This window comes from Monodelphis domestica, chromosome 1 (assembly GCF_027887165.1).
Source record: "Monodelphis domestica isolate mMonDom1 chromosome 1, mMonDom1.pri, whole genome shotgun sequence".
NCBI lineage: Eukaryota > Metazoa > Chordata > Mammalia > Didelphimorphia > Didelphidae > Monodelphis > Monodelphis domestica.
Window position 1 is genome coordinate 699,378,167 of NC_077227.1, and position 26,653 is coordinate 699,404,819.

General features: G+C 43.5%; 1 protein-coding gene and 1 long non-coding RNA gene across 6 annotated transcripts in view; one reads left to right on the forward strand and one right to left on the reverse strand.

Annotated features, from left to right (window-relative positions):
• The window catches only part of GSE1 (Gse1 coiled-coil protein), an 869,104-nt gene that overhangs the window by 135,580 nt on the left and 706,871 nt on the right, over window positions 1-26,653 (forward strand). The window lies entirely within an intron of this gene.
• LOC130458410 (uncharacterized) lies at window positions 20,949-23,547 on the reverse strand. The gene is made up of 2 exons (XR_008917729.1): window positions 22,851-23,547; window positions 20,949-21,159 (listed from the first exon to the last, which is right to left on the reverse strand). It is a non-coding gene; the product is annotated as an uncharacterized LOC130458410 (long non-coding RNA).

Consider the following 26,653-nt stretch of genomic DNA (forward strand, 5'->3'; position numbering starts at 1 on the left):
TGGATTTGAGTCATAAAATGTCAGAAATGGAGGAGAACTTGGGATCCAGAATAGCAGCTTTCATTAGGCATTGGGGGGATGTTGGGACAGAATATGACAACTGGGGGAGAACTTGGACACAGAATGTCAGAAATGGAGGAGAACTTGGGACACAGAATAGCAGCATTCATTAGACATTGGGGGGACTTTGGGAGAAAATATGAGAACTGGGGGAGAACTTGGACACAGAATGTCAGAGAAGGGAGGAACCTTATAAGTCACAGGGTTTAGAACTGAAAGAGACCTTCACATTTTACTGATAAAGCGACTGGACGAAGGAAAGTTGGGTTAGGGAACTTGCCCAGGCTCACCCAGGAATTAGGGGATAAAGTTAGCTCCTCAGATTCCAAATCCAGTGTTCTTTCCACTAAAGCAGCTGCTTCTCCAGGCCTACTTTCCTTCTCCTTAGCCTTCTCATTGGCTTCAAAGTGAGATATACTTAAGTTCAAAGAAGTAGTTCTTTTTACTTGACACTTTCTTAGTACTGCCAGCTACATTACTCCTGAAATGAAGGACTTCTGGACACATATCCATTTTACAAATGGGGAAACTGAGGTACAGAGATTTTCCAAATTCACAGTCCTGTTTCTCTAATAGTCTTCCTACTTTCTCTCTTCTTTTAAATGATTTACTAGCATTTTTAAAAATCCTTACCTTCTGCCTCAGTATCAACTCTAAGACAGAAAAGACAGAAGAGTGTGTCTTGCCCAGGGTCACACAACAGAAAGTGTCTGAGATCAGATTTGAACCCAAGTCCTCCTGTCTTCAGGCCAGGCTCTATCCACTGTGCACCTAGCTGCTTGTTCTTTTCAGCATACTTGAATCAGCCTACTGAATACCCCCCTATTTCACAAAATGCTACCCACTAGTGAGGTCACATGTATACACACTCACTCACAGCCCAGTGCTGCTGAGGTTGTCCTACTTACTCCAGGAGAAGACAGAATCCCAGGTGAGGGCTAAGTCAATAAGAGCACAGGAGGAAAATACGTGGAAGGGCTTATTTTTCATATCAAAAAGTATTCCTTCCTTCCTCCCTCCCTCCTTTCCCTCTCTCTCTCCTTCCCTCCCTTCTTCCTTCCTCCCTCCCTCCCTCCCTCCTTCCTTCCTTCCTTCCTTCCTTCCTTCCTTCCTTCCTTCCTTCCTTCCTTCCTTCCTTCCTTCCTTCCTTCCTTCCTTCCTTCCTTCCTTCCTTCCTTCCTTCCTCCCTCCCTCCCTCCCTCCCTCCCTCCCTCCCTCCCTCCCTCCCTCCCTTCCTTCCTTCCTTCCTTCCTTCCTTCCTTCCTTCCTTCCTTCCTTCCTTCCTTCCTTCCTTCCTTCCTTCCTTCCTTCCTTCCTTCCTTCCTTCCTTCCTTCCTTCCTTCCTTCCTCCCTTCCTTCCTCCCTTCCTCCCTCCCTCCCTTCCTTCCTTCCTTCCTTCCTTCCTCCCTTCCTTCCTCCCTTCCTCCCTCCCTTCCTTCCTCCCTTCCTTCCTTCCTCCCTCCCTCCCTTCCTTCCTCCCTCCCTCCCTCCCTTCCTCCCTTCCTTCCTTCCTCCCTCCCTCCCTCCCTTCCCTCCTTTCCTCCCTCCCTCCCTCCCTCCTTCCCTTCCTCCCTCCCTCCCTCCTTTCTTCCCTCCCTCCCTTCCTTCCTTCCTTCCTTCCTTCCCTCCTTCCTTCCTTCCTCCCTTCCTTCCTTCCTTCCTTCCTCCCTTCCTCCCTTCCTCCCTTCCTTCCTCCCTTCCCTCCTTTCCTCCCTCCCTCCCTCCCTTCCTTCCTTCCTTCCTTCCTTCCTTCCTTCCTTCCTTCCTTCCTTCCTTCCTTCCTTCCTTCATCCTCCCTCCCTTCTTTCTCCCTCCCTACTTCCTTTCATCCTCCCTCCCTTCTTCCTCCCTCCCTTCTTCCTTTCATCCTCCCTCCCTTCTTCCTTCCTTCCTCCCTCCCTTCTTCCTTCCTTCCTTCCTTCCTTCCTTCCTTCCTTCCTTCCTTCCTTCCTTCCTTCCTTCCTTCCTTCCTTCCTTCCTTCCTTCCTTCCTTCCTTCCTTCCTTCCTTCCTTCCCTCCCCCCCCTCTCTCTTCTCCCCCCCCTTTTTTGGAGCAGCTGTTACCTAATAGGCTGTTAATGATGATACAGTAAGTGGAAGACGGAGTCCTACGGGAGAAGCCATGATTTGTGTAATTGGTCTCAAAGGAGACAAAAGTATCTAATATTTACACACCAGTATTAGTCCTCTGGGAGCCTTATCTTGGCTGGAACAGAGCAGAAAGACGCAGCTCTTTGGTGAGCCTGTCTCCTTCCATCTGATGTACCAGAAAATCTTTAATTAATGGGAATTGTTGGAGTCAGCCTGAGAGGGAGAGAGGGGAAGGATTTGATGGGGGGGAGGCTTTCTTGGGGCCGGGAAGACAGAGGAAAGGGTCTGGGTCTATGGCCTGTCTCATTTGATTAAGAGGAGAAGCCTTAGGTAGACTCCCAGCGCCTTTCTGGGATCTTTTGGTCCAGCCTCCTCATTTACAGATGACAGAACGGATGGCTGGAGAGTGGCCGGCTCAAGGTTACCTAGCTGGTAGGTCACGGCGCTGGGTTGCTGACGCTGCTCCAGCCTCCTCTCCTCACCTGCTACTGCAGCGGAGAGAGCGTGCCTGCCTGGGGATTCATGGGCTCCTCTCCTCGGTGGCAGATTTACATGTTAGTGCTCTCTCTGAGCACTGAGGCTCCTCCAGCACTCACACTGGTCTAGTTTGAGTTGTCGTTCTGGTTTGTAGACAAATCCCAAGACCGGGGACCATGTCAGAGCTCCTTTATCTTCCCTGTGGCCGTGGAGAGGAGGCTGGCCATCCCTGACACTTTTGGCTAGTTATGGTTAGAATTCTCTGGAGGCCCCATCTTCATTTTAGTATTGATTAAATAGCCAAAAGTGGGCCAGAGGGGGAAAGGAGCAGGAGCCACCCTCTCCTGAGCCCCCCAGAGCCAGCGCTCGTGCCCCGAGACGCTTCCTGTCCCCTCCACGATTTAGGCTTTTGTGACATCTCTTTCCTGAACCCCTCTGATGGGCAGACACAGAATTAAGTCCAGACAAGGATCAGGTTTTCTAGCCACCTATTTTATTTATTTTTTAAATATTTATTTATATACATAAAAATATACATATATATATATATATTTAATTATCTATTTAAATCCTTACCTTCCATCTTAGAATCAATACTTTATATTGGTTCCAAGGCAGTAGGGTTATGTGTCTTGCCCAGCTAGGAAGGGTCTGAATCCAGATTTGAACCCAGGACATCCCATCTCTTGGCTTGGCTCTCAGCCCATCGAGCCACCTAGTTATTCCCCATTCACTCATTTAGACATTTTTAAAGCTCTTGCTGTGTATAGGTTAAATTAGTTAGACTTAAATATGATGGGGCAATGCTTAATAAAATACATTGAAATACAATGCAACATAGATAATGTCGATTTGTGGTTTTCTAAGCTAACCTCTGGCTCGTAGGAGCCCCATTTCTGCTTTATCGGAGTAGGACACGGCTGCCTTAGAAAAGGTCAAACCAAACATTAAGTGAGATCTCATATTTTTCCACTGAGAAAAACATTTTTCCCACAAAGGAGGTATTTTTTTCTTCAAGTGTCCTTCAGGTATCCTCAGGGGAAAAAAAGGTAATTTCCTTTGTCTATGCAGAGGAAATGGATTCAGAGATAAGTGTCCTGTGTCAAAGCCCCTCCACTTGTGCTCCTTGCAGTCTGACCCAGAACCACACAGAAGGCAGGCAGCCTTTGGGAGGGGACAGCGATGCTGTGGAACAGATGGCCCAGCAGCGACTCTAGTCCCTGACGAGTGCGAGCTGGGCAGCCAGGCTCCTGCCCCTCCTGGCCAACGGCAGCAGGGAGCCATTTGCCAAGACCTCTGCCTGAAGAGATGACCAGCGTGGGCTGTGTTCTTGGACTGCCCTTAGACCCTCCGTGTCCTCACAAACAACCCCAGAGTCTGGGATTGGGGGATAAGAATCCCCCCCTGCTCAACAGGATGGGAGAATCATTGGAGAAATGTCTTACTACTTACAGTGAAGCAAGAATTTATTTATTTTTCTTTGCTTTGATAAGATTCTATGATTTTTAAAAAACCCAACCCTCTGTCCTAGTAACAACTCTAAGACAGAAGGGCAAGGGCTGAGATCCCTTCTAACTCTTGACATTTCCTGAGTGTTCCAGCCACAAGGGAACGTGGATCCTCGACTCTCACAGTGGAGACACTCCAGAAGTCACTGGACCCTCCTTTTATAGATGAAGAAATTGACACGAAGGGAGAGAATTGGTTGGGATTAGGTGGTGAAGGACTTTTAATGTCAGTTTCTTTTTAATCCTACAGGTCAATAGAGAGTCACTAAAGTTTGTTGACCACAATAGTGACGTGGTCATATGTCTTCTTTAGATTAGAGATGTCAAATTTGAAGTAGACTTAAAACAACAACAACAAATTTCATGCCAGGAAGATTTCCATTTCGTGAGCAAATCTCTTTTTCTGCTTATGTTTGTGTGGGAAAGTGTTCCTATTTGTGGATGTTTATCAAAGTCATAATAATAAAAAATAATCTTTTTTAAAAGAAAAAAGAAATTGACACAGAAAGGAAAAATGGACTTATCCAAGGTCACCCAGGTGGTGGGACAGCTGGTACTTGGATCAATGTTTTCAGTGCAAACAGCATCCCTTCCCTCAAGGAGCTCTGGTTGGGGACACAAAACAGGCACACACACACACACACACACACACACACACACACACACACACCACAGAAGAGAAAAATTACTGGTCATTAATACCAAATGAGTAGTATAGACCATCAAGGTTATAATGGAAAAACTAGCAATGGATTTAGAGTTAGAACACATATGTTCCAAATTGGACTGTTAGTTATACCCAGGTACCCTTGAGCAGCTCACTCATTTTCTCTTGGCCTCAGTTTCCTTTTCTGTAAAATGAGAAGGTCAAATTTATTTGATCTTTCAGGAGCCTTTTCTCTCTTTACATCCTGTGATCCAGAGCCTGTAAAGTTCCTCTTCTTCTTCTTTAGGGGGCCCCCAGTGTTTGGAGGTTCCCTGTGATCTTTGATGAGTACCCCCCACATCCACCTCCCCCAGACCCCTAGTGTTTACAGTAGTTCTCTCCCTGCTTCTGGCATCATCCTGGGCTTCTTCGGCTCTAAATAAGGCAGCTCCCAGCTTGGTTGGGGGGTGGGGAGAAATCTCATTTTCTAAAGAAAGCTTCTGCCTCCTTGGGTGATTAGCCCCTGAGCTCCCAGATGCGCTTGTCCCGGCTTCTCCACACCTGCAGCATCTCCCAAGGGCTCCCTTTCCAGCTTGTGTCAGCAATGATATCTTATTAACCTCCTGCGGTTGCCTCCCCTCGCCTCAGAAAGGCGGAAGGCCCAGCCACTAAAGCTCCTCTAAGCCGGGGTCCCCAGTGGAAGGGAAGGGAGGCAGATTCTTCTCCCCAAAGCAGCCCCAGTTAATTAACTCGGTTGGAGGAGGAGTGGATGCTGCTGTCACCCCTGCTGAGGGAATGAGGTGCTTGCTGAAATGCCTCTCTCTCGCTCAAGGGCTGCTCTCCCTTGGTAATTAGGCTTCCCCAGATGCTGGGCTGCTTTCCTTGCTCTTGCTCCCCCAATCAGAAGCTCTGCTTCCGCCTGGCTCCCAGGATGGCACCGGGATGCTGCGGGGATGTCTGTGCAAGCCTCGGGGCCAGAGCCCAGGGTGCGGGGTTGGCATGCAGGTCACACTCGGAGCATGCTTCAAAGGATGCCAGCGGAGGACCAGAGCGGGGGCGGAGGGTGGGTGCTGCCAGATAGAGGATGGAGATTGGAAAATGGATGGAGAAATGATGGCGGTCCGGCTAGCAGAGCCGAAGGGGGCTTTGCAGCATCAGACACAAGTGAGTGGTGGAAAGACTTAGAACGAGGAGAGATCTCCCAATCCAGGCTCCTCTTTTACAAATGAGGAATTAGGGTCAGGGGAGGGGAAGTAATTTCCCCCAAGGCCACACAGTTGCTCAGGCAGCCGCAGAATTGGCACTCCAGGGCTGTGGATGGCCAGAGCCCAGCATTCAGAATCAGATGACCTGAGCCAGATTCTGTCATCTGCTGCTCACTAGCTGGGTGAATCATCCTCTCCTTCAGTCTCAATTTCCCCATCTATAAAATGATACATTAGGGGGGCTGCTAAAGGGCTCAAGGCACTGAGAGCCAGACCTAGAGATGGGAGGTCCTGGATTCAAATCTGGACTCAGACAATTCCTAGTTGTGTGACCGTGAGCAAGTCACTTAACCCCCATTGCCCAGCCCTTACCGCTCTTCTGCCTTGGAGCTCATACATAGTACTGTTTACAAGGTAGAAGGAAAGGGTTTTTCTTAAATAAAAATTAAAATGATATACTTTCTTGTGTCTTTTCCAACTCTGACATTATTTGATACTATTTCTAAAACTAGATGAATTGTGGATAGAGAACAGTACTTGATCTCAGGAAGATCCAAGTTCAAATCCTGCCCTAGACACTTACTAGTTCAAAACTGACATGTCTCTGATTGGCTGTGTGACCCTGGGCAGGTCCCCTAAACCTCAGTTTCCTCTTCCATCTAATAAAGATGATAGTCATAGTACCTACCTCATTGGATTGTGGTGAGAGTCAATAGGATAGATAGTGAGTTAGGTGATCCTGGGTAAGTCACTTAACCCCCATTTGCCTAGCCCTTGTCCATCTTGGAGTTGTTACTAGGACATAAAGCAAGGGTTTAAAAAATGTCCAAAGTTGGGAGATGGAGTGTCTCGTCCAAGGAACAGCAAGGATGCCATCATCAATGGATGATAGCGTGTGGAAGACAACAAGGCGTAACAATATTGGAAAGGTAGGAAAGGTCTAGATTACGAGGGGCTTGAAAAGTCAAACAGAGGGTTTTATATTTGTTCTTAGGGAGCCAGTGGAGTTTATTGAATGATGTAGCTGGAGAGCTAACAGTCAGAACTATGCTTTAAAAGGAAGATTGTTGTGACTGCTGAGTGGAGGATGGATTGGAATAGGGAGAGACCTGAGACAGGGAGACCTACCAGAATTGGTCCAGGGGTGAGGCGATGTGTAAGTGTCAGAGGAGAGAAGGGGATGTAGACAAGAGATGCTGGGAAGGTTGAATCTCTGGGACTTGGGAAATGATTGGCTATGGGGACAGACTGAGGAGTTGAGGATGGGACTTAGGTTGAGAGCCTGAGTGAGTGGGAGGAGGATGGCGGTACTCTTCAACAGTAATGGCAAAGTTAGGAGAAGGGAGGGTTGAGGAAAATGATAATTCATTTAGTTCTGGGCATGTTGAGTTAAGTTTCTTATGAGATGTCCACTTCTAGATTATAATAGGTAATGGAATATTTGAGAGTGGAGATCAGGAGAAAGATGAAAGCTGGCTAAATCTGGGTGGGAATCATCTGCAGAGAGATGATCATAGAATCTATGGGAGGCAATCAGATTGCCAAGAAGAGATCCCCTGTCCTGACCAGAGTTTAGAACAATCACTTTTCTTTTTAGCTTTTGGAAATGAGTTTAATAGGGGGCAGCTAGACAGCTCCTTGGATGAAAACCTGGCCTGAAGATTAGAGGTCCTGGGTTCAAATATGGCCTTATTCCTTACTGCAATTATGAAAGAAAGGAAGGAAGGAAGGAAGGAAGGAAGGAAGGAAGGAAGGAAGGAAGGAAGGAAGGAAGGAAGGAAGGAAGGAAGGAAGGAAGGAAGGAAGGAAGGAAGGAAGAGAGAGAGAAAGAGAGGGAAAGGAAGGAAAGAAGGGAAAGGAAGGAAGGAAGGAAGAAGGAAGGAAGGAAGGAAGGAAGGTAGGCAGGCCAGGCTTTGCCTTCAAGGAACTCCTATTCTAATGGGGGAGCTAATATCTAAATAACTATGTTCATGAATGATATATACACGTATTCAATTCTGTGCCCAACTCACTGGCTACCATATATTTTCCAAAATATGAAAATACACAGACTTCCCCAACTATACCCACTCTTTTCTGTCCTTTGAAATTTTTATTGACCATTTTTCTTGGGGAGGGGTTTGGGCAGGAACACTGATTGTATCATTTTGCCAGGTAGGATAATAGAAAATTCAGTTAATGGATTGTCCCCATCTGGAGAAAGAATTCATTCTATGTCATAAGTAGGTAGGACAGAGTCTTTCTTTCTTTCTTTTTTTAAACCCTTACCTTTCGTCTTGGAGTCAATACTGTATATTGGCTCCAAGGCAGAAGAGTGGTAAGGGCTAGGCAATGGGGGTCAAGTGACTTGCCCAGGGTCACACAGCTGGGAAGTGTCTGAGGTCAGATTTGAACCTAGGACCTCCCATCTCTAGCTGCCCCCTGAGTCTTTCTTTCTTGACTCTTTGGAAGGACATAGGAATCATTTCATTATAAGAATTCCAAATTATTTTGACCTATTATATGTTTTCTGAAGACCGATCCTTTACTGAGAAACGGTACCTCTGTGTGACTTTCCCAGAGTCATTCAGCTCAAAAAAGCTCAAAAAACTCTCAACATTCCGTTGAATTTCAAGTCTTCTTTGTAGGCAATGTAACCCTTCTAGGTGCCTAGAAAATGGTGATTACCAAATAAATGGGATGACTTGGGAAGCTGGCACTGGTCCCTTTGCACAAAGCAACACTGATTTCACAAACATTTATACTATCAACATGCAGAATACAATATACTCTAAGGCATTTTTTAACACAATTGCACTTCTCTGATAAGAATAGCCAATATTATAAAGCGTAATTAAGAGAGGCTATTTGTGGTGAGAGTGACTTCAAGAGAGTTTTGTATGTTTTGAGCCAAGCATTAGATGTAGATTCTGGTCCCTTGTTCAGCTTCTAATATGACCTCTGACAGGTTACAGCCTTGCCTTGTGCCTCAGTTTCCCCATCTGCAAAACAAAAGCCAGATGGTCTTTAAGATGCCTTCCAGCTTTAAAACTCAATGGTCTAGGTGCCCTTCCAGGTCTCATGATCTAGTCTTGTCCACTTTCTAGCTCAGTGATCATTGGCAAGTTACTGCCCATCTTTAGCAACCTAAATGAAGGGGTTCTTAGCCTAAAATCTGTATACTTTTTTCTTTAAATATTCCATTAACTATATTTCAATGAAAATGATTTCCTTTGTAATCCTGTGTATATGTTAAGGATCTAAAAAGATTATTCTGAAAAGAGGGCCCTAAGCTTCATTAGAGTGACTGCCCAAGGGGTTCATGAAAAAGGTAAAGGGCCCCAGTGGAGGTTTGGGTAAGTAAGAGGCAGTCAGGGCAGAGTAGAAAGAAGCACGATTTTGAGTCATTGACCCTACGTAGGATTGATTTCTGGCTCTGTTCCTTATATGACCTTGGACAAGTCTCTTGTCTTTATTGGGGCTCGCTGGGCTCCTTTGTAAAATGAGGGAGTTGGACGTGACGACCCCTGAAAACTCTCCAAGCTCATGATGCTTTGACTCTCTGAGGGACCCTCAAGTCTGAGCCTAATATATAAATATTTAATTTGAGTAACAGCCATGTGGCTGATGCAGATCCTGAGGGGTACCACAGAAAAAGCCCGTGTGTCTTCCTTCCTGGGGGGGGCAGGGAGAGGGGGAAGAGCCGGGGAAATGGTGGCTAGCAAAGGATGAGCAGCCAAATCAGATATGGGAGGCTTTTGAACAAAGCCGGCTCCAGGCACAGCCCCTTCCCATGAGGAATTTTTATAACGTCAAAACAGTTGTACTGTACCCCCAACCAATTGCTAAATTCCAAACTCTATCTCCCTCCATAGGCAGATTGCAGACTCCATTGAGAATTCTGTGATAGGGGAGAACATATGCCTGGCATATGCCAGGCAAGAGCGAGTCTGCCCACAAAAAAGGGGGGAACAAAAGAAAAAAGATAAGAATGAGGAATTTTCTGGATGCTCTCTTGCCTTTGCTGCTACCTGCATGGCTGCCTCTCTGGTCCCTGAGTACTCAGGGCTGATTGTTTCTATTTTATCTGTTGGGCCACTTCCCTTAAGCAAATGAGTGATGTTCAAGCGCCTAGGAAGGAAGGACCAGGATAAGCTGGAATTTCTCCTTATGTCCACTAGATGTCACTGTCTCCTGCAGAATGCCCCCCTCAAATGCCTGGCCACCCAACCAGGCTGCCCTTTGAAAAGAGGGGCATGGATTTAAAATCCCTTCCAAGCTTAATGAACTGGGAACAAGAACAAACAGAAGGGTGTTAAGGAAGGTCAGAGCTTAGAGACCTGGAGGATAGTCTTACTTGTGTTTCCTATTTACTGTGTGACCCAATTCTCTTTTTTGAGCCTCAGTTTCCCCCTCTGTAAAATGTGGGGGTTTTAATGTTATTTTAAAGACTCTCAAAGGTCTTCAATCTAATGAACTGTGCTCAGTTTTTTGTTGTTCGGTCATTTCAGTTGTGTGTGATGCTTCGTGGCCCCCTTTGTGACTCTTCTTGGCCAAAACACTAGAGTGGTTTGTTATTTCCTTCTCTGGTTCATTTGACAGATGAAGAAACTGAGGCAAACCAAAATCACACAGCTAGTAAGTGTCTGAGTTTAGATTTGAACTCAAGTCTTCCTGATTCCACATTGTGGAGATACAGAGACAAAAAGCAAAACAAACCCCTCGGTGAGATTGAAATGGGCAAGAGGGGAACAGGGAGACAATAATAAGCCCACCAGTGACTACACAGTTACAAAGGAAGTAGATCAAGTAAGGTTGGAATAAAGAGAAGCAAGGCTGCCATCCAAGTCAGGGAGACCTGTGTTCCAGTCTTGTCTCTTAACATCCTAACAGCTTACTGTTAGCAAGTCACTCAACCTCATTGTGTCCTGGAGAGCTCTCAACAAATATAAACTACAGGTGAGTGGGTGACCTATACCAGGAGTTCCCCCTCACTGATGGAATCAAAGGTCTGAACCAAAAAGGAAAAGGGAAAAAAACATGGAGGTGGGGAAAGAGAATCTCTAATAACTGGGGAAAGGGATGGGGAAGAGATGATCGAGGAAGACCTAGTGGAGAAGGAGGTGCCTAAACCGAGTCTTAAAGGAAGACGAATATTCTCCAAAGCAGAACTGAGGAGAAAGTGTGTATCCTAGCCCGGAGGACAGCTTGTCCAAATACATGGAGGTGACAGATGGAGTATTGAGTTCAGAGAACAGCTGGCCCGCCAATTTGGCTGGAACATAGAGTTGGAGAACAGGAATATAGTATGAAGTCAGTCTTAAAAGTAGGTGGGAGCCAGTTGTTCATGGCCTTAGGTGCCAAGTCCAGGAGTTTGTCTTTTATCCTGCATAATGGAGAGCCACTGAGGTTAGAGCAGGAGAATTGCCTCTACGTTGGGTTGGGGAGATTACTTGGCAGAGGAACAGAAGAGGGGAAAGAATGGAAGCAGAGACACCACTTAGGAGGCCAATCTGGTAGTCTAGATGGGGCAGTGGATGGAGGGCTAAGTCTGGTGCCAGGAAGACTCAACTTCATGAGTTTAAATCCAACCTCAGGCACTTACTAGCTATGTGACCCTGGGCAAGGCACTTTGCCTTGCTTACCTCAGTTTCCTACTCTGTAAAATGATCTGGAGAAGGAGATGACAAATCATTCCAATATCTCTGCTAAGAAAACTCCAAATTGGGTCACAAAGACTTGAACTTGACTGAAATGATTGAATTACAATAGTAGAAGTCCAAGAGATAGAAGATGAAAGCCTGAAGTAGGATGATGGTGATGTGAGTACAGGGGATAGATGGGAGATAGATCAGGAAAATAGAACAGATAAAACTTGTTAATGGGTGGACTTGTTATACATCAATTAGCATGCATTTATTTTGTGCCTACTGGGTACCAGAATTGGGGATACAAAGACAATAATGAAACATCCCTAACCCTCAAATAGCTTATATTGGGGGGGGGGGGGAAGCAAGGAGAGAACGCAACAACCTGAATTCTTGTATTTGCTTAATCAGGTCCAGTCCAATCCAGGAAAAGTCTAAATCTGGTCAGAGAGGAGAATGAGGGCAAGATTATCTTAGCAGCCACAAAGTTGTACAGTTAGCACCATGTGTCAAAACTGAATTTTTCTGGCTCCTCTGCTTGGCATCAGCAGTGCCCACGCTACCAGCTGGAAATCAGTTTGGAAGTCAAAATTAGGATCCTCCTCAACCTTCTTTCATCCTCACCCTGGGTGAGCAGAGGCTGTTGAAAGAATTGTTCAGGACTAAAATGGGTTGGGCTGGGGACAGGGAGCTGAGCACATCATGGAAAGGACCCTGGGCTTTTAATCAGAAGACTTGAGTATGAATCTCAGCCTTGACACTTAGTCATTGTGTACAATGGGCAAATCTGAGCCTCAGTTTCCTTAGGTGCAAATGTATATGGAATATGAGAGAGAGAAAGAGAGAGAGAGAGAGAGAGAGAGAGAGAGAGAGAGAGAGAGAGAGAGAGAGAGAGAGAGAGAGAGCATTTCTGCCTCCTCAATTTGTTCTCTTTTCAGTCTCTTTGGTAGAGTCTTCCCTCAATCTTTATCATCTTCATTTGAGCTCTAATTCAGTTATTAATTTACTGCATGAGTTTTCATTTAGGAATTACATAGCTGAATTCCTTGGCGACCTTAAATTAATATATATCAGTCTTTTAAAGTGATTTCCTTATCACACCACTAAAAATAAAGGGTTGGACTTGATGATACCTCAAATTCCTTCCAATAGTCTCTAAATCTAAACATAAACATGCATAGTATCTGGTGTTAAGGTCAAAGGGAACCAACCCCATCCTGGAAGTCAGTCATGGCAAAGAATCTTAAGGATCAGTTTCTCCCTTCATAAAAAAAAAATCTAGAAAGACAAATGTGGGGAAAACATTGAATTTGGAGTCACGGGACCTGGGCTCCAACATTAGACCTATATTCTAATATTTTTTGCTTTCAGATGACTTCCAACCATAATATTTTATGTTCTGAGCTCTCCTTCTAGCTCTGAATTTTAGCATCCCACCCCCATTTGTCTACTCTAACTCCTCCTTCTACAGAGGGGGAAACTGATCCCCTAGATTCTTTGCCATAACTGTCTTCCAGGGCTGGGGAGTGCTTCCTTTGACCTTAACACAGGACACTCTGCATACTAGCCTCGGGTTTTCTCTCCTTCCATTGACTGTGTGACCTGGGGACGAGTCAATCCACCCTCATGTCCATTCTCCTTCTACCACTGTAACATGAGGGAGTGGGATGCAGAGGTCTCGGAGGACCCTCCCTGCTCTAAATCTGTGCCTCTGGGAGCCTCACTTTCCTCCCTGTTCTGAATAATCTCCCATTCTGTTGTTGTGAGGCCGCCACTTGTACTGAACAGATGGGAAGAAGACAAAGAAACACTTGAGCAACAGTTTGTGTCAGCAGCCTAAGAGGCTTCTCTCCCTGGAAGTGAGAAATTCATAAGTGGGAGAAATAATAACCTGCGCATCTAGCTGAACCTCCATGATTCCTTCTCCCAGCCTTTCTCTGTGTGTGTGTGTGTGTGTGTACGTATGTTTATATTTGGATGGATTATAAAAATCTAACTGTGTATGCAGGCATGTATAAATAGGTTTTATAATATATCGATATAATATAAAAATAGATTTCATAATATATCATAATGCATTATAATCTATTATAAAAATATTTATATTTTTTGCTTTTTGTGCTGTTGAATCCCCAAACCAAACTAGGAAAGCTGAGGAGCATTCATTTCACCTTTCCCTCTGCTCCAGGGTCCAAAGAATAAAGATACTGTAGAACAGGAATGCAAAACAGGGAGCTAGGGGGCAGCTGGGTGGCTCAGTTGATTGAAAGCCAGACTGAGAAATGAGAGGTCTTGAGTTCAAATATGACCTGAGATATGCCCTAGCTGGGTGACCCTGGGCAAGTCACTTAACCTCGATTGCCCAGCCCTTAACACTCTTTTGCCTTGGAACCAATCCTTAGCATTCATTGTTTTAAATTATCATGCAAAACACACTTCCATATTGGTCATTGTTGTAAGAGCATGCTCATATATAATCAAAATCACAAAATAAACCATAAATACACTGAGGTGAAAGATAGAATACTTTGATCCCCATCCATCTAGCTCCAACAGTTCTTCCCATGGAGGGGGATAGCATTCCTCATCATAAGTCTTTCAGAATTGTCTCAGATCATTGCATCTTAGCATTAATTCTCAGATGAGAGGAAGGGATAAGAAAATAAAATAGAAGAAAGGCAGCAAGGTAGTTCAGGGGATTGAGAACCAGTTCTAGAGATAAGAGGTCCTGGGTTCAAATCTGCCTCAGACACTTCTCATCTGTGTGACCCTGGGCAAGTCACTTAACCCCATTCCCTAGCCCTTACCGCTCTTCTGTCTTGGAACTAATACACAGTATTGATATTAATATGGAAGGGAAGGGGTTTTATTTTTAAAATAAAATAAAAAGACACAAAGAAATTGGTCCCAAGCATGTATAGTCCCAGAATCTTGGGATCATCATGTGGGAAATGGGGCAGGGGGATCCTCATAGAAACCTACCTCCCCTCGGGGAGACTATCAGTTCCATATTACCAAAGCAGGTAGGTACATGTCATGTCCACCAGAGATGTCCTATGAGAATTCAAGAAAGGAGTAAGACAGAGCAGTCAGGGAATAGCCAGAATCCTGGGTTTGAATCCTCCTTTCGCTGCTCTTGGATAGAAAACTCCACTTACTTAAACCAGATCCTTAGTTTATTTATATATCAACTTGGTAATAGCTAAGGTCTCTCCCACCCTGGTGTCTTCTGATCCTAAGTTTGATGATAAAAGAAATAGGAAGTTCCATTTGAGATACAATTTCAGGGGGGCTTAAGAGGGGTTGCACAATTTAATGAACTTTTTATCTCCCACAGTACCTGATTCAGGGCTCTGTATACATTAGGTGCTTAATAAATGGATGTTGATGGAATGAATGATTATTCAATTGGCAAGTATTTAATGAATGCCTGACCTGGACTCAGCACTACATTAGTCTCCAAAGGGATTTGCAGAGAGGTATCATATGTAACAGACAGAACTCTCAGGAAATCTGGATCCTAGATTATGAGTCCTTTCACTAACTGGGTCTGTGGCTTTGAGCCTCAGTTTCCCAAGCTATAAAATGAACCTATAAATCCAACCCATAAAAATGAAAGGCGTTAACCTGATGATCTCTACAGCCCTTTCTCAATTCTGCCATCCTTTATTCTAAGATTCCTTCCAGCTTCAACAGTCTGTTCTAACTAAGCTCCCTCCTAGCCTGGCATTCCTTGTTCCCTCTCTAACCTCCAGTTAGTGCCTTACCTTCCTTTTACATATTATATGTCTTATTTGTACATAATTATTTGTATGTTGTCTTCCCCATTAAAATATGAGCTTTTTGAGGGCAGGACAATTTTTTTCATTTCTTTATATCTCAGCACTTAACCCAGCAATTGGCACATAGTGACCAGCTTCAGGACCTTGGGCAAGTCTCTTGTCCTCTAAGATCTTCAGGTTCCTCCATTATAAAATAAAGTCATTGGACTTGGATGACATCCAAGATCTCTTCTCACTCCAAACCCTAGGATCTTAGCTTGCAAGGACATGAAATAGCATTCCAGAATGCCAGAAGCCTGTCTGCTGCACAAATCCCTTTAGCTTCCTTCTAGGACAGGGAGCAAACTCCCCACCCAGGCAGTTTGGGACAACCCATCGCCAATCGGCATGGGGAGAAAGGAGAAGGAAAGCCAAAATCATAATTGTGATGGCCATCATCCACGTCATCATCTTCATCATAGCTAGAATTTATAAAAGACCTACCACGCGCATGCAGGCACTATGCAAAGCCCTTTACAATTATTATCTCTTTGGGTCCTCACAGCAACCCTGGGAGGTAGATGCTTTTCAGCATCATTTTCATCAAATCCTGGTCCTGTGCATTGCATTCTTGAATATGATCTCATCAGTGAAGGCCCTCAGGATTCAGTTTCTTTAGGCAAGATGCTGGATTTTCTCTGAGCTAGTCCTTTTATTTTCAGTTTTGGACACACACACACACACGTTCTTTCACCCTCACACGAAGGTCCAAAGAGGAAGGACAGATTCTGGCCAGGCATTCATGGATGGCCAGAGAGCTTCACCATCGCTCAAGCTCACACGCATCCATCCCTTCTCATGCAATTCAAGCTGTAGGCTGATTAGTCAAGCTTCTTAGAAAAAGCAAAATAAGAATAAAATTGTTAGGTCCTGAGCCAGAGAGTACAACACCTCATAAATGTCACAGCCAGTTCCAGGCTCAGGCTTGGAACTGGGAGGCTGATTGAGGTTCCTGTGAATTCTCTTTGCCTAGTTCAGGGGGATTCTCAGGAGCTGATACCTCTTTAGATGGAGACACAAGGGGAAATGTTATTCAATTTATTCATTCAGCCATGGGATGGAAGAATGGAAAGAAACTTAAGATCTAGTCAAACCCCTTCATCTTACAGAAGACAACCCTGAGACTTAGAGGGCAAACATCTGAATGTCTGTACATCAGGGGTTTTTTAAACCCTATCTTCTGTCTTAGATTCAATATTGTATATTGGTTCCAAAAGAAAAGTGGGGGTTAAGTGACTTGCCCAAGGTCACCCAGCTAGGAAGTGTCTGAGGCCAAATTTGAACCCAAGACCTCACATCTCTAGGCTTGGCACAATCCATTGAACCACTTAGCTGCCCCCTACATCAGGGATTCTTAACTTTGTTGTATTACAGACTCCCTGGACAGACACTGAAAAGACCTAGGACCTCTCCTCAGAATCATATTTTTAATGCATAAGATAAGGTAGTAGGAAGCTGATCATATTGAAATATAGTTACTAAAATTATTTTATTTAAAGTTCACAGAGCCCAGGTTTAGAACCCTTGTCCTAGAGAGTAGTAATTTCATTGTAAAAAGAATAGCATTAGACCCATTCAGAAAGGCACAAAAGACAAATTCCAAGAAAAGAATTGATACTAAAAGTTTTTGGCCTCAGGTAGCTAGACACAAATGCACAAGGGGGAGTACCAAACAAGGTAGACAAGAAGAAGACAAGGTAGACAAGGAAGTCAGTTTGACATCAGAAGGATTACTTAGTCTTGTGGGATGAAAGCCATCCTTAGCATGTGATCCTGGAAGGATACATTTTATTCAAAAGAAATCAGATAAGTAAAGGGGTATGTGTATCTGTATGTATATATGTGTGTGTGTGTATTTGTGTGTGTATGAGAGGAATACACAAAGAGAGAAAGAGAAAACAGAATAGTGTTACATATTAAGAAAATATATCCCTAAGAGGAAAACCATGAGCCACAGTGGGGAGGCATGGCAGAGAACATTTGGGCAAAAATCAATTGCTTTAATCTTTGGAAGATACTATAGACCACCTGGACAGAAAGAGGAAATAGATGAAGTGTTTAATAAATAGATCACAATAAAGGAATGATTTGGCAATGGGGCTCTTCTATTATTCATATTTGTCCTGGAGCTCTCTCTCTCTCTACCTAAAGCAGAAGAACTTATAACTTCCTTACCAGCTTTGATGATAATTTCATCCTTCAAAAGGCAGAAGAACCAACAGAGTGAAAATCTAGCCTGGTTCTGCTTCTCATTACTCAGGAAGAACAGTTTACTTGACTGAGAATTATGAGAACTTTGGAGTGAAATAAGTACCCAATTTAGCAACTGATATTTTAAAGAACTTGCTAGAGAGCATTTGGTGACTCAGTGGATTGAGAGCAAGATCTAGAGACAGAACATCCTCTTCAAATCTGACCTCAGGTACTTCCTGGCTGTTGAACTCTGGGCAAGTCACTTAACTCCCTTTGCCTATCGCTTACACTCACAGTAATTGATTAGTTAATTTGTAATTAACCACATATTGATTCTAAGATGGAAAGTAAGGATTTTATAAATAAATAAATGAAAAATAAAGTAACTGCTATGTTATGGGCATTGTACTGGGTGCTGAGAACACAAATAAAAAAGGCAGACAGTCCCTGACCTCAAGGAACTTTCATTCTGTGTCTTCAAATTTATGATAGAAGAGAGGAAATCTGGGCAGAGTCCAATATGTATTCTAGGACAATGGAGCATCAATGATGTAATGTCTGCCAGCCAAGAAAGTCAAAGTCATCCTTAGCTGCACTTGAAAGGGGTCAAGTGGAGGAGTAGGGAAGTGATAGCCCTGCTGTATTCTGCCTTGATCAGTCCTGGGCACCATATTGTAGGGAAGACATTGATGAGGACTAGAAAGTGTCTAGAGAAGGCAATCAGGAAAATGAAGAGCCTTTAAATCATATTATAAGATTTATTGGAAGGATGTAAGAATGTTCAGCAGAAAACAGAAAGATGGGAGGGATTGGGGTGGCACATGATAAGTCTCTTCAAGTATTTTGAATGACTGTTTGATGGAAGAAGGATTAGATTTGCTCTGCTTGGTGCCATAGGGAAGGAATAGGAGCAAAAGAAAGACATTTATTTAGGCTTGATGGAAGGAAAAAGTTTTCTACCACGTAGAGTTTTCCCAAAGAGGGATAGACTGACTGCCTCTGGACATAGGGAGTTCTCACCAGAGGTCTCTAAGCAAAAGTAGGATGTCCACTTTGGGGTGTGATCTGATGGGACTGGTTGAAATGGGTAACCTCAGAGCTCTCTTCTGCCTCTGAGATGCTGTAATTCTGACTGCCCCAAGATAGCCCAGGTAGAGGGTAACAAAGCCTGGATTCAAATCCAGGAGTTCTGCCTCCCAATTATGTGCTTTTTCTGCTTCCTCTTTCTGCTTTTATGAATGAATTAAGGTATTTTCTTTCTTTTGTTTATAAAAACTCTTACCTTCTGTCTTAGTATCCATTCTAAGATAGGAGAGTAATATAGGCTAAGTATTGTGGGTTAAGTGACTTGCCTAGGGTCACACAGCTTAGAAGTGTCCGAGGTCATATTTAAACCCAAGACATCCCAATTCCAGGCCTGGAGCTCTATCATCTATGCTACTGAGGTGCTCCTATTTATGTGTTTTTTCTCTTGGGTCATGTAGCCTCCAGTTCACCCCATGACGGATGTCATTGGCCCTCTTTGAAAACAAAGAATGAACAATAACAGTAATAGTGGCATTTTCAGAATGATGGGGGAAGGGGACACATAGTTTAGAGCAGGTGAATCACTTTAGATGATTGCTCTTCCTTATGCAAGAATTTGCCAGTCCTATGTGGGTCCATCCCTAGTGGGGAGTTTTCTAGACAAAGGTTTGTCTATCTAGTTACCATGGTGCAAGAGCAAAGGATCATGGAGTCAGAACTAGAAGGGATCTTAGAGAGCATCTTACATATTTTACAGATGAGGCAACGGAGGTCCAAGGAGGTCAAAATCAGGTCCTCTGACTCCAAATCCAGTAGTTTTCACAGTGCCTGTACATTTATTAAGCACCTATCACATATTATGTACTTTGGTAGGTAGAGTTAGGGGTGCAGGGATAGTCTGCCCACAAAGAGCTTATGGTTCAGAAATGAACATTAGATGGATGCATTGCTTATCATGATTGAAATTAGAGAATGATGAGTTTGGGGGGAAGTCAGTCAGTTGGTAAGCATTTATTAAGTGCCTTCTGTATGCCAGGCCCAGTGCTGAACTCTGAGCACACAAAGAAAGCCAAAAAGGGCGTCTAGTCACTCAATAGATGGAGAATTGGACCTAGAGAAAGGAGGTCCAGATTAAAATCTGGTCTCAGACACTTCTTAACTTGTGTGACCTTGAACAAGTCACTTCACCCTAAATCCCTAGTCATGATTGTTCTTCTGCCTTGGAACCAATACTTAGAATTTATTCTAAAGTGGAAGGTAAGAATTTAAAAAAAAGGCAAAAAGCAAAGAAAGACAAAAGAAGGAAAGTTCCTTGCTAGCAAGGATATAATGGGAGAGACAACTTAAAAGCTAGGTGATGTAGTAGATGGTATCTTGGGCTTGGAATCAGGAAGACTCCTCTTAGTCTTTTAAAAACTGTACAATTTCCTGAAGATTATTTAGTCCACTTTTCTATTAAATCCTGGTAGGCAGATCCACTTACAATATGGATCCATTATTGACGAACCAATTGATTAGCTCTCTAAGTTCCATCCAACTGTTCATCTTATTCAGGATGTATTATGACATAAATACAGAAAACCATGTTAAAAAAAAAAAGACTCCTCTTCATAATTTCAAATTCAGCCTCCCTGGGCAAGTCACTCCTCCCATGTGCCTCAGTTTCCTCATCTGTAAAAAGAGCTGGAAATGGCAAACCACTTCAGTACCTTTGCCAAGAAAACCACAAATGGGGTCACAGAGAGTCAGAAATGACCAGCAGCTAGGTACAAACACTACATCTACAGGATAACGAAGGAGATAATCAAGTGAAGAAAGGCAGAAGCATTCATGGAAGCTGGGGAAAGCTTCCCACCTTTGTAAACAGTGGGATTTTAGCCTGGAAGGAAGCCAGGAAATCCAGGAGGCAGAAATGAACAAGGGCTAGCCAGGACTTGCCTGAAAGAAGATCAAGGTGATATTTCTTTCAGCTGGGGATGAGGAGAAGCTCAGGGAAGGCGTTATTGAAGGAGAGGACTTTGGAGCTGGGCTTAGAGAATGGGCAGGAGAGGGCATCCCAACCCACGCATAGGTATGTAGAAGGGGGACCTCGTGGGTTTGCCCCATCTGGTGGCAGGCCAATTAGAGTAGAGCAATCAAACCTGAGATTTATCAAGGGAATAGCTTCATGCTAATTTCCAAGTGGGCTTGTATGTTTATTTGTGAGGGATCAGACAGTCCCTCCAGGGGTTTGGCCACCGCCTCATTGTTCATATCCTCCCTTAACAGACTCCAAAGATGCCAATTAACCCTGTGTTCCCTTCTCAGTCTACCTACTTTATTTCAATTCTGAGAAACCACAAGCATCACTTGTTTGGGGTATGAGATTGGATCCAAGGCCCTCCCGGGCTCACTCCATCTTTCCTCTTTAGTTTGATCTCTCACTCTTCTCCTATATAGACAGTTGACTCAAGCTGGACCAGTCTCCTTGAGGTCTGCCTCTATGCCTTAGGTGTTCCTGGAAAGACTGTAGTGGAAAGAAGACTGACTTTGGAGTCAGAAAATCCCAGCTCTAGCATTGAACCATGGCTAGTCCCTGGACTTTCTGAAACCTCAGTTTTCTCATCCATAATAATGGAGATAATAATCCCCATAGCACCTATCTCATAAGGTTGTTGTGAAGATTTAGTATATTTGCGATTCATCTTAAATATTAAAATAGTATATAAGTATCAGCTATCAAGTCTTGGCTTATTTTGGTCTTCCCCTCTGGATTTCCTCCTTCCTCTCTGCCTAGCTAAATCCACTCCAGCTTCAGACACTTATTAGCTGTATGACCCTGGGAAATTCACTTCACTCTGTTTGACTCAGTTTCCTCATCTGTCAAATGAGCCAGAGAAGGAAATGACAAATCATTCCAATATCTTTGCCAAGAAAACCCCAAATGGGGTTGTGAAGAGTTAGTTGGACATGGCTAAAATGACTTGAACAACAGCAACCACCAGTCAGTTGGGCTTTTTTCTATAAATAACTCTTTACTAAAATATCAGCATAAATATTTAAACATTATCAGTGTTCTAATAATGAATTCAAGAGAACATATAATTCAGAGTAAGATCTAAAGGAATGCAAAGAACCAGGTATGAAAAAATAGGTGGTACAGGATAGAGTCTGGACTTGAGTATCAGTCTTCAGATCCAGCCTCAGACACTTAATAGTTGTGTGACCCTGGGCAAGTCACTTCACCCTATTTGCCTCAGTTTTCTCATCTGTTAAACAAACTAGAGAAATGACAAACCTTCAAGATCTCCTTTGTGAAGCTGAACAAGTTTCTTCACCATTTGGGACTTTAATTTCCCCATATGCAAAATGAGCATTAATGCTCCCTATCCTAATGTCCCTTCCAAATGCAACATTTTCTGTTCTATAATCCCTTCCTTCTCTGATGTTCAGTGCTCTGAAGATTCTTCTAGTTCCAATATTCAATAATTCTTAGGAGTTGTGTCTGTGTGTTATCCTAGAAAAGCCTTGTCCATATTTCCCAGGAGAATTCAGCTGTATGAGAAAGGAAGAAACTATATTCAAAACTGTTCAGTTATTCCCTGAGTGGATCAAAGCATTAACTTTCCCTCTGTGGAAGTTCATAGAATTAGAATTTAGAGCCCAGGAGTTTTTAACCTGACCTGTATCCTGAACCTCTTGGACAGCCTGGTGAAGCCTCTGAATTCTTTCTCAAGATAAAAATTTTAAACACATAAAATAAAATAAAATATATGTAATTATAAAGGAAATTAATTATTTTGAAATGCAATTATCAAAATTTTGATATTAAAAACTATCTCCAGCCTCTTAGGGTTATTGTTCAGTCATTTCTGTCATCTCCAACTCTTCTTGACCCTACTTGGGATTTTCTTGGCAAAGATCCTGGAGTTTCCTTCTCCAGCTCATTTGGCAGATGAAGAAACTGAGGTAAACAGGGTAAAATGACTTACCTAGGGTCACCTAGCTAGTCAGTGTCTGAGACCAGATTTGAGCTCAGGAAGATGAGTTTTTCTGACTACAGGCAGGCCTGATGCTCTGTCTACCATATCACCAACTGCCTGCTCTAAATGTGGTCTATATTTTGTGTTTATACATCTCTCTATATATTTTCCTGCTCTTAGAGTATAAGCCCACTGAGGGCAGATGCAGTTAAATTTTTGTCTCTATTCCCCATACCTGGCACAATGTAGGCACTGGATTACTCAGTGGCAAACAGCTTCAGTAGTTCTAGCCCAGCTTCCAGCTTTGTCAGCGGTGCAGTCTTTTTTTTTTTGAGGGGGGCCATTTATTTTTCTCCATCTGGTGACTTTGAACAATTCTCGAATGTGCTCTCTAATCAAAAATCAAGAGAAAAGTGGGGATAGGGAGCCTTTTGCCCCCAGGTTCACGAATCCAGCAAGTAGGGTTATGGATTGAATGTTTCGTCCCCAGTGGAGCTGGGATGCTGCCCTCCTGGACCAGGAGGCAGTTGTTTCCTCAGAATAGGGAGAGCTTTGAAGAGCATTGGCCCATTTGGCACTGAAGCATCACTCTGGGCTCATGCTGTTCAACAAAGAGCTGGCATCTCTGTGGGCAGGCTCAGTGTCCCCAAGCCCCAGCCCCTCTGGAACACCAGTATAATTTCAAAACAAAACAAAACAAAAATAATACCAAACCCGTCCTTTTCATATTCCCTCTCCTAGCCCCTCCATTTGTTCACTAGTCAGGAGTCTCGGAGGGACGACAGGAGGGGGGAGGGACAGAGGGGGGCTGTTATGGGGAGGGAGGCTCACACCCTCATCCTCCAGTCGCTGACCCTTGCCCCTCCTGGCCAGTTGGGAGGGCAAGCCTGTTGTTTACTCAGATTACATTTCTGCCAGCTGCCCCTGACACACTGCTGTTACCATGGCAACCTTTCAGCATGTCAACACGGGCTTGTGTGAAGGGGCCGCTGCCTCTCAGTTCCCTTTATCTCTCCACTGAGAATTGAAATGGCTTCCTGGGAGGCTCGGGGCACAAGCCTATGAGAATATTCCCAAGACAAGCTTCTCCCCTCCCCTCCAAGACCCTACTCCCGTTAGGGCTTGGCCCCCTGACTTCTGTGCTCTCAGTGATGGCTCCGGGGTTCCCCCTAGGGAAGAAGAAAGGATGCGGTTTCCTGAGGGGGATGCTTAGTTAGGGAAGACGATGCCACCAGGGGAGGTGGAGGGCATAACTGCAAAACAAAGATGGGATGAAAGGGCAGGAGGTGCTGACACCATCTCCTCGTCTAAAGCCACTCCCAGAACCCTGTGTCTCTCCAGGCATCCAGCCTGCAGGGGCTCCCAGAGAGAGAAGGGAAGAGAGAGACAGAGACAGAAACAGAGACAGAGACAGAGAGAGAGAGAGAGAGAGAGAGACAGACAGACAGACAGACAGACAGACAGACAGACAGACAGAGACACAGAGAGAGAGAGAGATAGACAGAGAGAGAGAGAGAGAGAGACAGAGACACAGAGAGACAGAGACAGAGACACAGAGAGAAAGAGAGACACACAGAGAGAGACAGAGACACACAGAGAGACAGAGACAGAGACAGAGAGTCAGAGAGAGATTAGCCACTGGGTACACTGGACAGCTCCTATCTGCCCCTTTCTCAAAGCCCCTCTCCCAGCCTGCCACCCCCTGATGGAATCCTTGCACCGATGCTCTGTCGCTTGTAGGATGGGGTCCCTTAGGAATCCTCAAGCCCAGCCCTTTCATCTTACAGAAGAGGGAACTGAGCCACCCACCCACTGCAAGATGGATAGGAATCAACAGAACTAGGACTCAAACTCAGGTCCTCCTGCTCCAAAACTAGGACTCATTCCATGATGTGGTGTCCCAAGCTCTGCAGGCGGATGTCTGAGGTCCTCTCTCCAAAATATGATCCCAACCTACCTTTCTGCCTCGTCTCCCAATACTGCCCTTAGCAAGAAGTTATCTAATGGATCCTTGCTGGATCCAAGCTAATCCTTGCTGGACTTGGAGTCAGGAAGACATGACTTTGAATCCCATCTCAGATACCTTACCAACTGTGTGACCCTGGGCAAGCCATTTTCTTCCCTTAGCCTCAGTTTCCTTATCCATAAAATGGGAATAATGAGACCTGAGACCCAGATTTGTTGCCATGATGAAGTAGCGTCATGTGTAAGCACTTTGAAAACTTGAAAGTGCCTACATGAATGCCAGTTGTTATGTTAATATAATATGGCATATTATATAATTGAATATATATAATAACATATATTATTATGCATATAGCATAGTTTATATAATATATAACATTATATAACAAAATAATGTGTTCATATGAAATTTATCTTATCTATTCTATAACAATGTATTAATATGAAATTAATATGTTATGGAATAATAGAATGCATTAGTAGGAAAGTAATGTGTTATAGAAGGATATAATGTATTCACATGAAATTAATATGTTCTAGAACAGTATATGTTCATATGAAATTAATGTTCTATAACAATATAATGTGTTCATATGAAATGTATCTTATATATTCTATAACAGTGTGCTAATATGAAATTAATATATGTTATATAATAATAGATTGCATTAGTAGGAAATTAATGTTATATATCAATATAATGTGTTCATATGAAATTAATGTGTTATATAGCTATATAATATGTTTATATGAAATTAATATATTATGTAGCAATATAATGCCTTAGTAGGAAATTAATATATTATATTATATAACAACATAATGTGTTAATAGGAAATTAGTATACAATATATGATAGGGTGTATAATATAAAGTAATTTTATTAAATATTGTTTTATATTGCATATAAATATACATTCTATTCAGTATTATTATCCCTCATTAATGTGATTAATTATCTTAAGAGAAAATATTACTATTATCAAACATTATTATTAATAGAATTCTTCTCATTGATGTTCTCTGTGCTCCAGCTAAGACTGGTCCAGGTCTTTGTTTACTGAGTTCTCTCCATGCTGAATGTCCTTCCTCTCCCACCTCCACAAGTCAAAGTCTTCTACGAAGGCTAATGGCTGAAATGACTTCAAGTAAGTTAGAAGAATGATAGTCAGAATCCCAGACTATTAAAGTGAGGAGAAGCTTTGGAAATCATCTGGCCCAGCCCCTTTATTGAAAAAGAAGAATTGAACCCTGGTGAGCATTATTTTAAAAGAAGCTGATTAGCATCGACACTGAAAATGACACAAACACAGAATACTCCTGGAGAAAACACAGAAGAATCTTTATATTTTTTATGCTTTCTGTTGGAGCAGAGGAACGAGAGATTTCCCTTTCCTCTCTGTGCGAGTTTGATCAGTATAAAGCAGAGGATCATAGATGTGGGGCTGGAAGGGAAATCAGAGGCTACCTAGCCCTACCCTCTCCTTTTACACATGAGGAAAGCTGGAATCTAGGGGATTAAGGTCACTTGCTGAAGGAGGTGCAAGAATTACAGAGAGGATTTTAATAGGACCCTTCAGTGGTGATGTGGATGGAGCACTGGGCTTGGAATTAGGAAGACTCATCCTCCTGAGTTCAAACCTGACCTCAGACACTTAACTAGCTGTGTGACCCTAGGCAAGTCACTTCTCCTTGTTTGCCTCTAATAAGCTGGAGAAGGAAATGACCAACTGCTCCAGTATCTTTGCCAAGAAAACCCCAAATGGGGAGATGAAGAGTCAGACACATCTGAATCAACTGAACAATAGGATTTTCATTGACTTCCGTCGTCTGCAGAGCCAATCCTCTTTCCACAAGGGTCTACTCCCCTCCATGGTAGAAGATGCCTATTCTGACTTCAGGGTAGACCCTGACTTGGATCCCTGAGTCCAGTCCCAGGGAGGTGGTAGAGATTAGGAAAAAGGGAGTGGTCTCTGAGGAAAGAATGCCAAGTCCTAGACTCCATCAATCTTTCCTTTGGAAGAAGAAGAATTGAATTTGGAGTTCAAAAGAACTCAATGCAGACTCTGGCTC